This window comes from Symphalangus syndactylus, chromosome 9, assembly GCF_028878055.3.
Source record: "Symphalangus syndactylus isolate Jambi chromosome 9, NHGRI_mSymSyn1-v2.1_pri, whole genome shotgun sequence".
Taxonomy (NCBI): Eukaryota; Metazoa; Chordata; class Mammalia; order Primates; family Hylobatidae; genus Symphalangus; species Symphalangus syndactylus.
In genome coordinates, this window is record NC_072431.2 from 18,502,090 (window position 1) to 18,518,943 (window position 16,854).

Here is a 16,854-nt window from a genome sequence, read left to right on the forward strand (position 1 = left end):
GGAGATCGAGACCATCCTGGCTAACACGGTGAAACCCTGTCTCTACTAAAGATACAAAAAATTAGCCCAGTGTGGTGGCACACGCCTGTAGTCCCAGCTACTCGGGTGGCTGAGGCAGGAGAATTGCTTGAACCCGGGAAGCAGAGGTTGCAGTGAGCCAAGATCCAAGATTGTGCCACTGTACTCCAGCCTAGGCAACACAGCGAGACTCTGTCTCAAAAAAAAAAAAGGATACATTTGTTCTGTTTAGAATTCTAGGTTGATGGCTTTTTTTCCCCTTTGTTCTTTGAAGATTTTACTCCACTGTGTTCTTGTTTGTATTGTTTCTGATAAGAAGTCTGCTATTATCTGTATCTTTTTATGGAAGATGTCATTTTCTTTTCTGGGTGCTTTTAAGACCTTTTCATCACTGGTGTTGAGGAGTTTGATTATCATATGTCTTGGTTAGTTTTTTTTTCATATTTCTTGGCTGAAGGTTCGTTGAGCTTGGATTTGTGGGTTTATAGTTTTCATCAAACTTGGAAAAATTTTGGTCATTATTTTCCCTTCTTTCTCCCCCCCTTACGTTTAGAACTCCATTTACTACCATATTAGGGAATATTAATATCAGATTATTAAGAAGTATTATTAGCCGGGCGCGGTGGCTCACGCTTGTAATCCCAGCACTTTGGGAGGCCGAGGTGGGCGGATCACGAGGTCAGGAGATCGAGACCACGGTGAAACCCCGTCTCTACTAAAAATACAAAAAAATTAGCCGGGCGTGGTGGCGGGCACCTGTAGTCCCAGCTACTCGGAGAGGCTGAGGCAGGAGAATGGCGTGAACCCGGGAGGCGGAGCTTGCAGTGAGCCGAGATTGCGCCACTGCACTCCAGCCTGGGCGACAGAGCGAGACTCTGTCTCAAAAAAAAAAAAAAAAAAAAAAAAAAAAGAAGTATTATTAGTATATTGGAAGGTCTCATAATTTACTGATTTTTTTTCATGTTTTGGATTTTTTTCCTCTGTGTGTTTCATCTTGGATAGTTTCTATTGCTATGTCTTCAAGTTCACTAATCTTTTCTTCTGCTACATATAATCTGCCATTCTATCTAGTTTATTTTTTAATCTCAGAAATTATAGTTTTTATCTATTTCATCTTGGGTCTTGTTTTATATCATCTATGTGTCTTCTTTTTGAACATATGGAATACAGTTAAAATAATATACTTCTCTGCTAATTGTGACATCTCTTTCAGTTCTAGAATTTCAATTGATTATCCTCTTTCCTTATCCTGGATTGTTTTCCTGATTCTTTGTGTGCCTGGTAGCTTTTGGCTATCTGATATTCTGAATTTTACTTCTTACATTTTGGATATTTTTCTGTTTCTATAAATTCTTTTTTTGTTTCGTTTTGTTTTTGGGGACAGGATCTCAGTCTGTCACAACCTCCTGGGCTCAAGCGATCCTCCTACCTCAGCCTCCCAAGTAGCTGGGGACTGCAGGTGCATGCCACCACACCCAGCTAATTTTTTTTTTTTGGTAGAGAAATGGGGTTTTGCCATGTTGCCCAGGCTGGCCTCAAGCTCCTGGTCTCAAGTGATCTGCCCACCTTGGCCTCCCAAAGTGCTGGGATTACAGGTGTGAGCCACCGTGTGTGGCCACCTATAAATTCTTGAGCTTTTTTCCGGGATACAATTAAGTTATTTGAAAACGGTTTTATTATTTTTGGGTCTTGCTTTTATGATTTGTTGGGTGGGTCCATTTAGGGTTAATTGTTGTCTAGTATAAGGCAATACCTTCCTGAGTATTCGACCCAAGGCCCCACAAATTATGAGATTTTATTTTTATAGTCCAGCTTTTGGGAACAAGCACTCTTCCCAGCTCTGTGTGAGCACCTGGTACTGTTCCCTCCAATACTTCAGCGTGGTTCTTTCTTCTGTCTTGGGTCGTTTCCTCATAAGTATACTATCATCGTACTTAAAGGGGACCCTCTCTAGTCTCCTGGATTCTCACTGTGTGTAGCTTTCTCTTCCTTGGTGCTGTGTCGTGTGTGAACTCTGATTGCCTTGGTCTTCCTGGGTGCCCAGCTTCACTTTCTTAATTCATGGAGTTTGCTGGGTCTACCTGGATTTGCTTTCCCCTCACTTTGACTTAGAAGCTCTCCTAAGTCAGTAAGCTGGAGTGGTCAGAGGACACACCTTGTTTGTTTGCCATCTTTCAGGAATCACTCTCCTCACCTGATGTCCATACATGCTGAAACAATTAAAATAACACACACATGAGAAGCAACAGTTTTCAAGACATTGGACATCAGTTGCTGATAATAAGACTTAAATGAATGAGACTGAAAATTGGCTTCATACCAAGCAACTTGGTCCCCATTTTTTACTTTTTTATATTTAGAGAAGGAATTTGTTATCATAAATTGATTAGTAAAAAATGTCTTTCTGTAATCTGAATGTATTTATGGGTTCACAAAGAAATATGTTTTTGAGTAAAATATCTTTACTTACAAAGTATTCAGTAGGTATAAATGGTAATACATAAATACAAATTGTATATGTTTATTAAATAAATGACTTAAAAAGAGTATGGGTTGGCCGGGCACAGTGGCTCACACCTTAATCCCAGCACTTTGAGAGGCCGAGGCGGGCGGATCACGAGGTCAGGAGATCGAGACCATCCTGGCTAACATGGTGAAACCCCGTCTCTACTAAAAATACAAAAAAATTAGCCAGGTGTGGTGGCGGGCGCCTGTAGTCCCAGCTACTCGGGAGGCTGAGGCAGGAGAATGGTGTGAACCCAGGAGGCGGAGCTTGCAGTGAGCCAAGATTGCGCCACTGCACTCCAGTCTGGGCAATGGAGGGAGACTCCATCTCAAAACAAAAAAAAACAAAAAGAAAACAAAAAAAAAGTATGAATTAACAGATTTGGCTGGAAATTCTAAGAATGTGTGAACTGTAACCTGCCTATAAAAGCAAGCCAACTAACTGTATATGCGTGTGTGCGTATATATAGATATATATAAAATAAATTTATATAGAGATGGGGGTTTCCCTGTGTTGCCCTGGCTGGTCTTAAACTCCTGGGCTCAAGTTATCTGACCGCCTTGACCTCCCAAAGTGCTGGTATTACAGGCGTGAGCCACTGTGCACAGCCAAACTTGATTATTTTTAGAGTTTGATATACAGTGTTAGTAATCCTGTATACATGACATTAGATGCTTTCAAATTCTTTAATTTATATATAATGTGATGTATGTTCTTTAATTTGAATCTGTCTGATTTGAAAAATGAATTTGAGCTCATTGAACTACTTTATGTATTTATGAAGAATTGATTTACTTTGCAGATTATTGACATAAACAGTGTTACTGATTGACCTTAACAGAACAAGCTTTTTCAAATATTGTAATCATCTTTATATTAACATTGTGTTTATTAAGGATTTTATTGCATCTGAAGGATTTTACGTGGCTTATAGGATTGAATAAAATGTGGAATATAACAATTAATGATAAAACAAGCAACAACTGAATAGCCATCACTTAAAGGAAACATCCGTTTTCAGAGATGAGCTGATTACAGCCATAAGGCATTGAATTTGGTTCTTAGATTTCCTGGTACCTAAGGTGGAAAGAGAAATGTGTTGTGTTACAAGCTTTCAGTATCTTAGAAAAGAAAGCATCCCTTTGTTGTTGTTGTTTTTGGTTAAAACATTTTTTTAATTCTAAATTCACAGTGTGTGTGTGTGTGTGTGTGTGTGTGTTATCTAATGTCTCTTCTCACTGAAGGTATACATTATAGAAATAGACCTTGGAGAGCCAGGCGCAGTGGCTCACGCCTGTAATCCCAGCACTTTGGGAGGCCGAGGCAGGTGGATCACCTGAGGTCAGGAGTTCGAGACCTCAACATGGAGAAACCCTGTCTCTACTAAAAATACAAAATTAGCCGGGCATGGTGGTGCATGCCTGTAATCCCAGTTACACGGGAGGCTGAGGCAGGAGAATTGCTTGAACCTGGGAGGCGGAGGTTGTCGTGAGCCGAGATCGCGCCATTGCACTCCAGCCTGGGCAACAAGAGCGAAACTCCGTCTCAAAAAAAAAAAAAAAAATAGACTTTGGAGATAATAGCAGAATAGGTGATGAATACGTCTACTTTAATAAATGGCATTACCATCCTCTTGTCATAGGTTACTAAGACAAGAAACTTTCATCTTTAATGATGTGGTAGAAAAAGATAAATTTATGTTGGGACTCCAACTAGAGTTTGAAATGTCTGTGGGGCAACTTCACATCTCCCCAGCCCACTCCTGCTCTTTTATGGCTTTATAATAATATTTGAATCTGTTCCGTTTTTCTCTGTTCTTACCATCATTTCTTTAGTTTAAATTTTTATTGTTTCTTGCTTGAACTTTTGCAGCAGCTTACTAGTTGATCTCCCTATGCAGGTCTTTTTTTTTTCCTCTTGAATCTCTTACATGGTCCTGTCACAATCTTTCTTTCTTTCTTTCTTTTTTTTTTTTTTTTTTTGAGACAGGGTCTCACTCTGTCGCCCAGGCTGGAGTGCAGTGGCACGAGCTCACTGCAACCTCTACTTACCGGGTTCAAGCGATTCTCATGTCTCAGCCTCCTGAGTAGCTGGGATTACAGGCATGCATTGCCACACTCGGCTAGTTTTGGTATTTTTAATAGAGATGGGGTTTTGCCATGTTGGCCAGGATGGTTTTGAACTCTGGGCCTCAAGCAGTCCACCCGCTCTGGCCTCCCAAAGGGCTAGGATTACAAGCATGAGCCACCATGCCCGGCCAGGTCCTGTAGCAATCTTTCTAAAGCACATTAAGAGCTTGTCACTAGCTGGCGTGGTGGTTCATACCTATAATCCCAGCACTTTGAGAGGCTGAGGCGGGTGGATCACTTGAGTTCAGGAGTTCGAGACCAGCCTGGCCAATATGGTGAAACCACGTCTCTACTGAAAATACAAAAATTAGCTGGGCGTGGTGGCAGGCACCTGTAATCCCAGCTACCTGGGAGGCTGAGGCAGGAGAATCTCTTGAACCCAGGAAGCAGAGGTTGCAGTGAGCCGAAATCGCGCCACTGCACTCCAGTCTGAGCAACATAGCGAGACTCTGTCTCAAAAAAACCAAAAGAGCACGTCACTAACTGCTCTAAAACCCTCTATGGCTTCCCTTTGCCTATGTGATACAGTACAAAATCCTTGGCCAATATTTAAGACAATCTGTTATCTGATCCTAGCCTACCTTTTCAGCTAAGTGTTGAAGTAGTTAAATTATATAAAAAACAAAGCAGTGTAATAACATTCTTCAAGATGTCTATTATATAAATAATTTTTAGGTGACACTGTTGCAAATGCATGCTTTTTTTTTTTTTGGAGGCGGAGTCTCGCCCTGTCGGCCAGGCCGGAGTGCAGTGGGGGATCTTGGCTCACTGCAAGCTCCGCCTCCTGGGTTCACGCCATTCTTCTGCCTCAGCCTCCTGAGTAGCTGGGACTACAGGTGCCTGCCACCACACCCGGCTAATTTTTTGTATTTTTAGTAGAGAAGGGGTTTCACCGTGTTGGCCAGGATGGTCTTGATCTTCTGATCTCGTGATCCGCCCACCTTGGCCTCCCAAAGTGTTGGGATTGCAGTTGTAAGCCACCGCACCCAGCCCATACTTTTTTTTTTTTTTGAGGCAGTTTTGCTCTTGTCTCCCAGGCTAGAGTGCAATAGCGCGATCTCAGTTCGCTGTAACCTCCGCCTCCCAGGTTCAAGCAATTCTCCTGCCTCAGTCTCCTGAGTAGCTGGGATTACAGGTGCCTGCCACCAATGCCCAGCTAATTTTTTTGTATTTTTAGTAGAGACGGGGTTTTGCCATGTTGGCCAGGCTGGTCTCGAACTTCTGACTTAAGGTGATCCACCTGCCTTGGCCTCCCAAAGTGCTGGGATTATAGCTTTTTAATGTAAATACTTTGCACGTTAAGTTAAGATGAAAACATATGTTGCATACGCCCTTATCTGAATTCTAATTCTCCTCTGAAGATGCAGATCTCCTTGTATCCCTGTTCTAATAAGTGATGGATTCTCCCATGCCTGACGAAGTCAGCCTTCTTACTATTGTAATATTGCTACTGTTATGCCTCTGTTGCTGCTATTATACTTCAGCACCCATCTGAAAATTCTTCTTGTTTTGGGGTGCATGCTGCTGGAGCACACCATCTTTCAAACTTTGTCACTGCTCTTATTTCTCAACCTCTTGGGTCACTTCATTAAGTTTATCAAGGACTTTGATACCTGGCTTATCATCTTAAGACTGCTTCATCTCTTGCTACCATTTTAAGGACTTTTAATAGATAATGAAATTGCTCTTTTAACTTCTCATGTTCACTGTATTTGATATACTTAAATAACCACCTACTATTCCATTTAAGCGATTACTCTTTTGCAGTCTTCTGTTACAAAAGTTTAACAAAAAGCTTAATATGAAAATGTACATGACCTGATTTTTACATAACAATAAAATTGGCTCTTTGGAGAGGGGACTTGAATTTCTCTGGTAAACAACCATTATTTATACTTGTTCCAAGGTTTCTTTTTTTTTTTTTTCTTGAGGCAGTCTCATCTTGTCGCCCAGACTGGAGTGCAGTGGCGCGATGTGGGCTCACTGCAGTCTCCACCTCCCTGGTTCGAGCAATTCCCCCGCCTCAGCCTCCTGAGTAGCTGAGATTACAGGCACCCGCTGTCATGCCTGGCTGATTTTTGTAGTTTTAGTAGAGATGGGGTTTCACCATGTTGGCCAGGCTGGTCTCGAACTCCTGACCTCAAGTGATCCGCCCACCTCGGCCTCTCAAAGTGCTGGGATTACAGACCTGAGCTACTGCGCTTGGCCTGTTCCAAGGTTTCTAACACTATGGTACTATTTCCTCATATTACCACCATTCTAATATCATTGTTGCCCAAAGGGGTCAGATCCCCACAATTCTTTGAACATGTCTGCCACAGTTTAACCTCAATTCTAACTTCTTTTTTTGTTTTTGTTTTTTGTTTATTTTTTGAGACGAGTCTCACTCTATCATCCAGGCTGGAGTGCAGTGGTGAGATCTTGGCTCACTGCAACCACTGCCTCCTGGGTTCAAGCTATTCTCGTACCTCAGCCTCTGGAGTAACTGAGACCACAGGCACATGCCACCATGCCCGGCTGATTTTTGTATTTTTAGTAGAGATGGGGTTTCACCATGTTGGCCAGCCTGGTCTCAAACTCCCGGCTTCAAGTGATCCACCTCCTTGGCCTCCCAAAGTGCTGGGATTACAGGCATGAGCCATTGCACCCGGCCAATTCTAACATCTTGTCTATAAATTTTTTTCAACTCAGGAGGGTGAGCTTTGCTCATGGTGACTGCTTCATGGGCCCAGAGCTGCTGTGAAATGGAATTTGTAGCTTCACTTACGCTCCTGTGACTCAAGCCCTGGTGTTTTGTGTTTGACCAGACTTTTCTTATATAACCAAATCCTACCTTTAATGTTGATATTTTCTGGTGTTCTATCCTCCAGCTCTCTTTTCTTCTCTTTATATCAGTGGTCCCCAGACTTTTTGACACCAGGTACCAGTTTCGTAGAAGACAGTTTTTCTACAGACAGTGGGGGTGAGGAATGGTTTTGGGATGAAACTGTTCCACCTCAGAAGATCATCAGGCATTAGACTTTTTTTTTTTTTTGAGACAGAGTCTTGCTCTGTCACCCAGGCTGCAGTGCAGTGGTACGATCTCGGCTCACTGCAATTTACACCTTCCAGGTTCAAGTGATTCTCCTGCCTCAGCCTCCCTAGTATCTGGGGCAACAGGCGTGTGCCACCACCCCTGACTATTTTTGTATTTTTAGTAGAAATGGGATTTCACCATGTTGCCCAGGGTGCTCTTGAGCTCCTGACCTCAGGTGATCCACCCACCTCGGCCTCCCAAACTGCTGGGATTATAGGCCTTAGCCACCACCAATCAGGCATTAGATTCTTATAAGGAGGGTGCATTCTAGATCCTTTACATGTACAGTCTGTGATACCTGTGCCATAGCTAATGATATTTATAATACTAGACTGCCTTTCCATCACCCTTATATCTGAAAGCTTCTAGTCTTTAAAATCTCAGGGCAGAATCTATAGATAGCCTCTATGAAGTCTTCCCTATCATGTAGGTGTGGGAGTTTTTTGTGCACTAAGCATCTTTCCCTCTAGTAGTTTGATTTTTTTATTACAACATGTTTATTTATTTGCATGCCTTCCTGAGGGCAGATGTGTATCTTTTCATGTTCATATTCCTAGAATTAGCCTAGCGCCTGGCATATAATCAGTGTTCAGTAAATATTATTTAGTTCATGAATGAATATACTAGGTTTGAGGGGAGCAAAATTGCTGTTTTGTGAGCAAGTCATGAGCAAGCAACTGATAGTGATAGAAAAGACATGTAAAGTCAGCATTCCTTGGGTTGTCTTAAGTATCGGTGCAAAGAAATTTGGTTCATAAAGTAAGGTCCTTAATGTACTAGAGAAAAACAAACAAAAATATAAAACAGGACTTTAACTGAAAAATATTTATGACATTATGGCAGAGGTTATAAGATAATCTTCCTTGTTAAAAACTTTAGACAAATTACATTTAACAGAGTTTAATTGAGCAAAGAATTTGTGAATTGGGCAGCTTCTCCACCCCTCACTATGTTGCCAAGGCTGGTCTTGAACTCCTGGCCTCATGTGATCCTCCTGCCTCAGCCTCCTAAAGCACTGGGATTACAGACATGAGCCACTGTGCCTGGCTTCAGCTATATTATTTATTTAAAACTTTTGATCTTCGGTTTACCTGTATATAAAATTAAAATAATAACACCTCAAATATGAATGAAAAAATGAATTTGAACTGCAGTTTATGGAAAAAGTTCAAACATCATTTGACTTTTCATAGGAACCTTAAGGAAATAAAATTGAATCAGGGATGTTGTGACTTGCAAGAAGTAGAATTTGTCCTTAAAAAAAACAAACTGAGTACCAGGTGCAGTGGCTCAAGCCTGTAATCCCAGCACTTTGGGAGGCCGAGGCGGATAAATCACGAGGTCAGGAGTTTGAGACCAGGCTGGCCAACATGATGAAACCCTGTTTCTATTAAAATTACAAAAAATTAGCTGGGCATGGTGGTGGGTGCGTGTAATCCCAGCTACCCGGGAGGCTGAGGCAGGAGAATCGCTTGAATCCAGGAGGTAGAAGTTGCAGTGAGCTGAGATCGCACCACTGCACTCCAGCCTGGGCAACAGTGTGAGACTCCATCTCAAAAAAAAAAAGAAAAAATAAAATAAAATAAAATAAATAAAATAAAATATCTGAGTAGAAATCCCTGAATGATCTTGATGTGGTTTAGATTCTGTACTTCTGTCTCAGTCTTTATTAGAAATGGGTAAGTTAGGGTCTGGGTACAGTGGCTCACACCTGCAGTTCCAGCACTTTGGGAGGCCAAGGCAGGAGGATTGCTTGAGCTCAGGAGTTTGAGACCAGCCTGGGCGACACAGTGAGACCCCCATTTCTACAATTTTTTTTTTTTTTAATTAGCTGGGTGTGTTGACATGTACCTGTTGTCCCAGTTACTTGGGAGACTGAGGCGGAAGAATTATGAGCCCAGAGGTCGAGGCTGCAGCAAGACCCTGTCTCAAAAAAAATAAAAAGAAATGGGTAAATTAGAGAATTATTTAAGCTATGTGTTAGAAAACAAAGGAGAATTAAATGAATGAAAGGAAATAAAATTTCTTGTTGGTATTTATTTCAAAAAATGCAAGGAAGTCACCTAGCAACGATTACTCTTTCCTTCTCCACCCAAACCTAAAATAGAATAACTAGGATAAGAGGTGTGTTTGTGTTACCAAAAATTTGTTGTTTTTATGTGAATTCTTTTAGGTTGTTAGCTTCAAGTTTCCCAGTCATCTTCCCTTTTCCATCAATTGTTCTTAGGGCTAAGCCACTTACTGTAAATATGCCATTTCTTATAAAATGTGTTTAATAAAAATAATTGCCCGTTCTTGCTTATATCTTGTTCCTTGAAATCTGAAAATGGTGGATCTGATCTGATCTCTATCTGATCTGATCTTCACAGATAGTTTGAGAACCACTTGAATAAATAGATACAGTGCTTTGCTAAATTTTGGGTAACTGCAAAGGAGTAAAGGAGTTAATGGTATAGTAAAAGAGAATCATATGTCAAATATGAAACATGCGTATAAAAGAGAAGAATCATATCTAAATGAGTGGCTCAGAGAAAGCTTCATGGGGCAGGGACATTTGATCTGTGCTTTGGAAGATGATGATTAGAATTTCAATAGATAGAAGTGAAAGAAGAGAGCCTTTTGTGGTTCATAAGCATGATGATTGGGTTTTCACACTCATATATGAGATGTACCTCCCATAAACCTTTTTATGATGTTGGCACATTACCCGTCTGATATGATTTTTTTAAAAAAAGGACATGAAGGAAAAGCAGTTAGGATAAGAGCACAGACACGAATGCAAGCAAGTGGAAGGCAGTGGTCCTTCTAGCTTTTAAAAATAAAGATATTAGGCCTCAACTTTAAAATTTTGATTTAATAGCAAGGTAAATAGAAAAGAACTAGTGTTTGCGAGAGATACTGTGGAGAGATACTTTATGGATTTGGTAACCAGTTTTTTGTTTTTTGTTTTTTTTTTTTTTTTGAGACAGAGTGCTGGAATGCAGTGGTGTGATCTCGGCTTACTGCAACGTCCGCCTCCCGGGTTCACGCCATTCTCCTGCCTCAGCCTCCCGAGTAGCTGGGACTACAGGTGCCCGCCAGCACGCCTGACTAATTTTTTGTATTTTTTAATAGAGACGGGGTTAGCCAGGATGGTCTTGATGTCCTGACCTTGTGACCTCGTGAACCGCCCGCCTCAGCCTCCCAAAGTACTGGGATTAGAGGCCTGAGCTACCGCGCCTGTCTGGTAACCAGATTTTAATGAAGATTTCAGAAGTGGAGATGATGCCACTTCTCTGACTGTATCACTCTACTTTTTAAAACCCTGTGTTACTGGCGAATTTATAACAGGAACATATTTGTTACCTCCAGCACCACTATCAAGGCTATTCAGCCTACACACTGAAACTCCATATCATTCCTTCTGTTATGTTTTTTTTCTTTTTGAGACAAGGTCTCACTCTGTCACCCAGGTTGGAGTGCAGTGGCACAATCTCTGCTCACTGCAACCTCTGCCTCCCAGGCTCAAGCAGTTCTCCCACCTCAGCCTCCTGAGTAGCTGGAACCGCAGGTGTGCACTACCATGCCCAGCTAATTTTTTGTATCTTTTTTGTAGAGATGGTCTCGAACTCTTGAGCGAGCACAAGTGATCCACCCACCTCGGCCTCCCAAAGTGTTGGTATCAGGCATGAGCAGCTGCGCCTGGCCCATTCCTTCTTCCCATAGTCAATACCACTGCTACTCAAAATGTGGTCTGCAAACTGGTACTAGTTTACTGACTGTTATTACAGTTCTGCAACAGCTTAATTATGGAAATTGAGTGTGTTGAGAAGGTCATCTCAGTTTGACAGTACTGTGATATCCAAGCATGTGATTAGTGGACTTGTCTTATGAAATGGGGTGTAGATCAATCCTGGTGCTTTTCACCTTATTTTCTAGTAATACATTTATCATGAAGCATTGGTCTGTGACAAATTGGAATTTAAAAACCAAAACAAAAAAACTGGTCCTTCACAGACAGTTTGAGAACACGAGCTATACAGTGCATTTAGAATTAATTTCCTCTGCCTTTATCCTCTGTTGTTTCAAAGTATATTTTCTCTTCCCAGTGTAATAGGATTTTTCTTATTCAGTGTAATGCATTTTCCAGTATATAAAACCTCTTTTTACTTCTTTATAATTTAAAGTATTTGCAAACCACTGTATCTATTTATTCAAATGGTTCTCAAACTATCTGTGAAGATCAGATCAGATAGAGATCAGATCAGATCCATCATTTTCAGATTTCAGGGAACAAGATACAAGCAAGAACGGGTATTTATTTTTATTAAACACATTTTATAATTTAAAGTATTTGCATTGTGCAAAAACTTAATGTTTATAAAATATCTGCCTATATTTGTTTTAGCCACTTTAGATTTTAAATTTCCAGGTACCATATGTTTAATTATTTTCAGTATCCAAAATAATGTCTTTGAGTGTTAGGGAAATGATTTAATGAATCAAGAAATTATCTGTTTTGGACATGTAGAACTAGATACAGAATATTGGCAGTACTGTTTTATTTTTATTTATTTATTTGCTTGTAGGGATAGGGCCTGGCTATATTGCCAGGCTGATTTCGAAGCCCTGGCCTCAAGCTATCCTCCCACTTCAGCCTCCCAGAGTGTTGAGATAATGGATGTGAACCACCATGCATGACCAGCAGTACTGTATTTTGATTACTCTCGTATTATCAGACTACTCAATTAAAAAATGACATTATTTTGTATTCTATAATAATGATATACTAATAACTAGCTAGTCTTCAACTGCATAAATGTGAAGGTAATGCATTTGCTTGCAATAAATATCAGTAACTTGATGATATAACAGTTTGTAATATCTAGACTTAGGAAAAAAAAAATTTGCTTTTCTCAGTCTGATCTCCATGAGCTCTTCTACTCCTTTTTAGGTTAATTCTTTTCAGACTGGCTAAGAAGGTATAGTCTCAAATTCAGTTAGCCAGGTAGGGTCTGGCAGATCTCACAAATTAGGATGTCAAGGGGTTGAATATTAGATGAGCTAAAAGGAATAGATCAGCAAAAAAGGAAAAGAAACAGAAACTCATACCTTTTAGCAATCACTCCCCATTTCTCCTTACTTCCTGCCCCTGCCAGCCATTAGATACTTTCTATCTCTATGGTTGACTCTTCTGCATGTTTCATATAAATAGAATAACAAATATATGGCCTTTTGTGTGTGGCTTCTTTCACTTAGCATAATGTTTTCAAAGTCCATCAGATTGTAGCTTATAATACTATTTTGTGCTTTTTACGGCTAGATAATATTCATTGTATGGATTATACCATATTTTGTCTATCCATTCATCAATTGATGGACATTTGGGTTATTTCCACTGTTTGACCATTATGAATAATAATGTTATAAACATTTGTGTGGGCATACATTTTCTTTCTTTTTCTTTTTTCTAATAAGAGATGAGACATTTTTGCCATGTTGCCCAGCCTGAGCTTATGTTTTCAATTCTTGGGTATATAATGTTCTAGGAATGGAATTGCTGGGCCATATGATAACTCTATATTAAACTTTTTAGGGACCTGCCACACTGTTTTCCAGAGTGTCTTCATCATTTATATTCCCACCAGCAATGTACAAAGATTCAAATTTTCCCATATTGCCAACACTTGGTATTGTCTGTCTTTCTGATTATAGCTATCATAGTGGGTTGGAAATAGTATCTCATTGTGGTTTTGCTTTGCATTTCCCTGATGGCTAATGATGTTAAACATTTTTTCATGAGCTTACTGGCTATTTGTATATCTTCTTAGGAGAAATATGTATTCAAATCCTTTGATCATTAAAAATTTTTGTTTTACAATTGAATTATAAGAATTCTTTCTATATTCTGGATACTAATGTTTTAAAATCAGGTATATAATTTGCAAATATTTTCTTGCATTCTGTAGGTTATTTTCTCATTTTCTTGATAGTGTCCTCTGAAGCAAAAAGGTTTTGAATTTTGATGAAGTCAAATTTATTTTTTCTTTTATTGCTTGTGCATTTAGTGTCATATCTAAGAAAGAATTGACTGATTCAAGGTCATGTTTTCTTCTGAGTTTTATAATTTTAGTTTTTACATTTAGGTTTTTGGTTTTTGATTCATTTTGAGTTAATTTTTCAAGTATTGTCTTCATGCTTTTCAACTGTCTGTTGAAAAGACTTTTGAAGGGTACCAGACAACTCAATGAGGAAAAAAAAGTCAACCATTTGTTAAAAATACTTTTTTTTCCTCCTTTTCCTCCTTGAGTTGTTTGGTACCCTCGTCGATGATCAGTTGATCATCAGTGTAAGGATTTATTTCTGAACTCTCAATTGTTCCATTCATATATATGTCTATCCTTATCCCAGTACTACACTCTGTTGATTAGTGTAGCTTTGTAGTAAGTTTTGAAATGAGAAAATGTCAGTTCTCCAGCATTGTTCTTGGTGGCTCATGCCTGTAATCTCAGGACTTTGGGAGTAGAGGTGAGAGGATCACTTGAGTCCAGGAGTTTGAGACCAGCCTGGGCAACATGTGGCAACGCCTGTCTCTACAAAAAATTTAAAAAATGAGCCAGGTGTGATGGCATACACTTGTAGTCCCAGTGACTCAGGAGGCTGAGGTGGGAGGATTGCTTGAGTCCGGGAAGTTGAGGCTGCAGTGAGCTGTGACTGCACCACTGCATTCCAGCCTAGGTAACAGCGAGACTCCATTTTAAAAAAAAAAAAAAGACTGTTTTGACTATTCTGGGTCACTTGCATTTTCTTTTGAATTTTAGGATTAGCTTGTCAGTTTTTGCAAAAAACTACGTTAGGATTTTGGTAAACAGTACATTGAGGCTGGGTGCGGTGCCTCACGCCTGTAATCCCAGCACTTTGGGAGGCCATGGCGGGTGGATCACCTGAGGTTAGGAGTTCAAGACCAGCCTGGCCAACCTCGTCTCTACTAAAAATACAAAAATTAGCTGGGTGTGGTGGCACATGCATGTAATCGCAGCTACTCTGGAGGCTGAGGCAGGAGAATCTCTTGAACCTGGGAAGCAGAGGTTGCAATGAGCCAATCGAGCCACTGCACTCCTGCCTGGGCAACAGAGTGATACTCTGTCTCAAAAAAAGAAAAAATAGAAAAAAAAAAGAGTACATTGAATCTTTAGGTATATTTGGGGGCTGTTGCTGTCTTAACAGCATTCAGTCTTACTCATGAACACAGAATGTCTCCATTTGTTTTAGTCTTTAATTTTTTTCAGTAATGTTTTGTAGTTTCCAGTGTACAAGTCTTGTACTTCTTTTGTTAAATTTAAGTATTTTATTCTATTTCGAACTATTGTAAGTGGAATTGTTTGCTTAATTTCACTTTTAGATTGTTCATTGCCAGTGTATAGAAATACAGTTGATTTTTCTTATTAATCTTGTATTCTGCAACCTAGTTGAGCTTGTTTGTCAGTCAGATAGGATTTTTTGGTGGATTCCTTAGGATTTTCGATATCCAAGATCATGTCATTTATGAGTAGAGATAGTAATGCTTTGGACTTTACAATGTGTGTGGCTTTTATTTCTTTTTCATGCATAATTGTCTTGGCTAGAATTTACAGTATAATATTAAACAAAAGTAACAAAAAGACATTCTTGTCTTGTTCATGCTTTTAGGGGTAAAGTTTTCAATCTTTTATCACTGAGTGTGTTGTTAGTTGTGACCTTTTCATAGATACCCATTATCAGGTTAAGAAATACTTTTCTTTTCCTAGCTTTTTGAGTATCTTTAGGATGAAATTATTTTGGGTTTTGTCAGATGTTTTTTCTGTGTCTATTGAAACTATCATGTGAGTTTTGACCTTTATGTTAACATAAGGTATTACAGTGATTGATTTTTATATGTTGAACCAACCTTGCCCTCTGGGATGAATGTCACTTAGTCATACTGAGTGTGTGTGTCTGTGTGTGTGTGTGTGTGTGTGTATAGATAGATTCAGTTTTCTAGTATTTTGTTGAGGATTTGTACATTCATATTCATAAAGGATATTGGTCTGTATTTTTCTTGTAATGTTTTTGTCTGATTTTCATATGAGAATATTGGCCTCATAGAATGAGTGGGAAGTATACTCTATTGTTTGAAAGAGTTGGTAGGATTCACCCATAAGCCATTTGAGCCCAAGCTTTTCTTTGAAGTAGTTTTTTTCCCCCCACTAATTCAATTTTCTCATTCATTGTAGGTTGTTTCAGAATTTCTGTTTCTTCCTGAGTCAGTTTTGGTGGTTTGTGACTTTCTAATAATTTGTTCATTTCATATAGGCTGTCTAATTTGCTAGCATACAGTTGCTCATAGTATTCTCTTATAATTTTTATTTCTGTAGGGTTAGTAGTAATGTATTATATTCCGGTCCAGATTAGTAATTTGAATCTTATGTCTTTTTCAGTTTGGACAGTCTAGCTAACAGTTTGTCAAGTTTGTTGAGTTTTTCAAAGAACCAATTTTTGTTTAATGATTTTTTGGGGGGGTCTCTATTTCTTTTATGTCCTTTCTAATCTTTATTTCCTTCTTCTTTGTGCTTTAGGATGAGTTTGCTCTTTATTTTTGTATGTATGTATGACCACACCTGGCTATTTTTAATTTCTTTGTAGAGATGGAGTCTCACTATATTGCCCTGACTGGTCTTAAACTGCTGGGCTCAATTGAGACTCCTGCCTCGGCCTCCCAAAGGGTTGGGATTACAGGCGTGAACCAACGCACCCAGCCAATGTTCTTACTTCCTAAGGTGGAACATTATGGGTTGATTTTCAGATTTCTTTCTCATACAGCAATTTAAAGCTATAGATTTTTCTGTAAGCACTGGATTAGCTGGATGCCATAAGTTTTGGTATGTTGTATTTTCATTTACATTCATCTCAAAGATTTTCTAACTTTTCCTGTGATTTGTCTTTGACCAATTGGTTATTTAGTGGTGTATTGCTAAATTTCCACATATTTGTGAGTTTTCTTAATTTCCTTGTGTTATTGATTTCTAATTTCATTCCACTGTGGCCAGATAACATACTTTGTCTTCAGTCCTTTTAAATTACTGAAGTTTATTTTATGGCCTTACATATGGTCTATTTTGGATAGTATA

At 39.4% G+C, this 16,854-nt stretch overlaps 1 protein-coding gene and 1 non-coding gene across 9 annotated transcripts in view; both read left to right on the forward strand.

Moving 5' to 3' along the window:
- Positions 1-16,854, forward strand: part of RALGAPA1 (Ral GTPase activating protein catalytic subunit alpha 1) — a 278,214-nt gene that overhangs the window by 15,317 nt on the left and 246,043 nt on the right. The gene's annotated exons all lie outside the window — the stretch shown is intronic.
- On the forward strand, positions 10,343-10,446 carry LOC129490921 (small nucleolar RNA U13). Its single transcript, XR_008660390.1, has one exon. It is a non-coding gene; the product is annotated as a small nucleolar RNA U13 (small nucleolar RNA).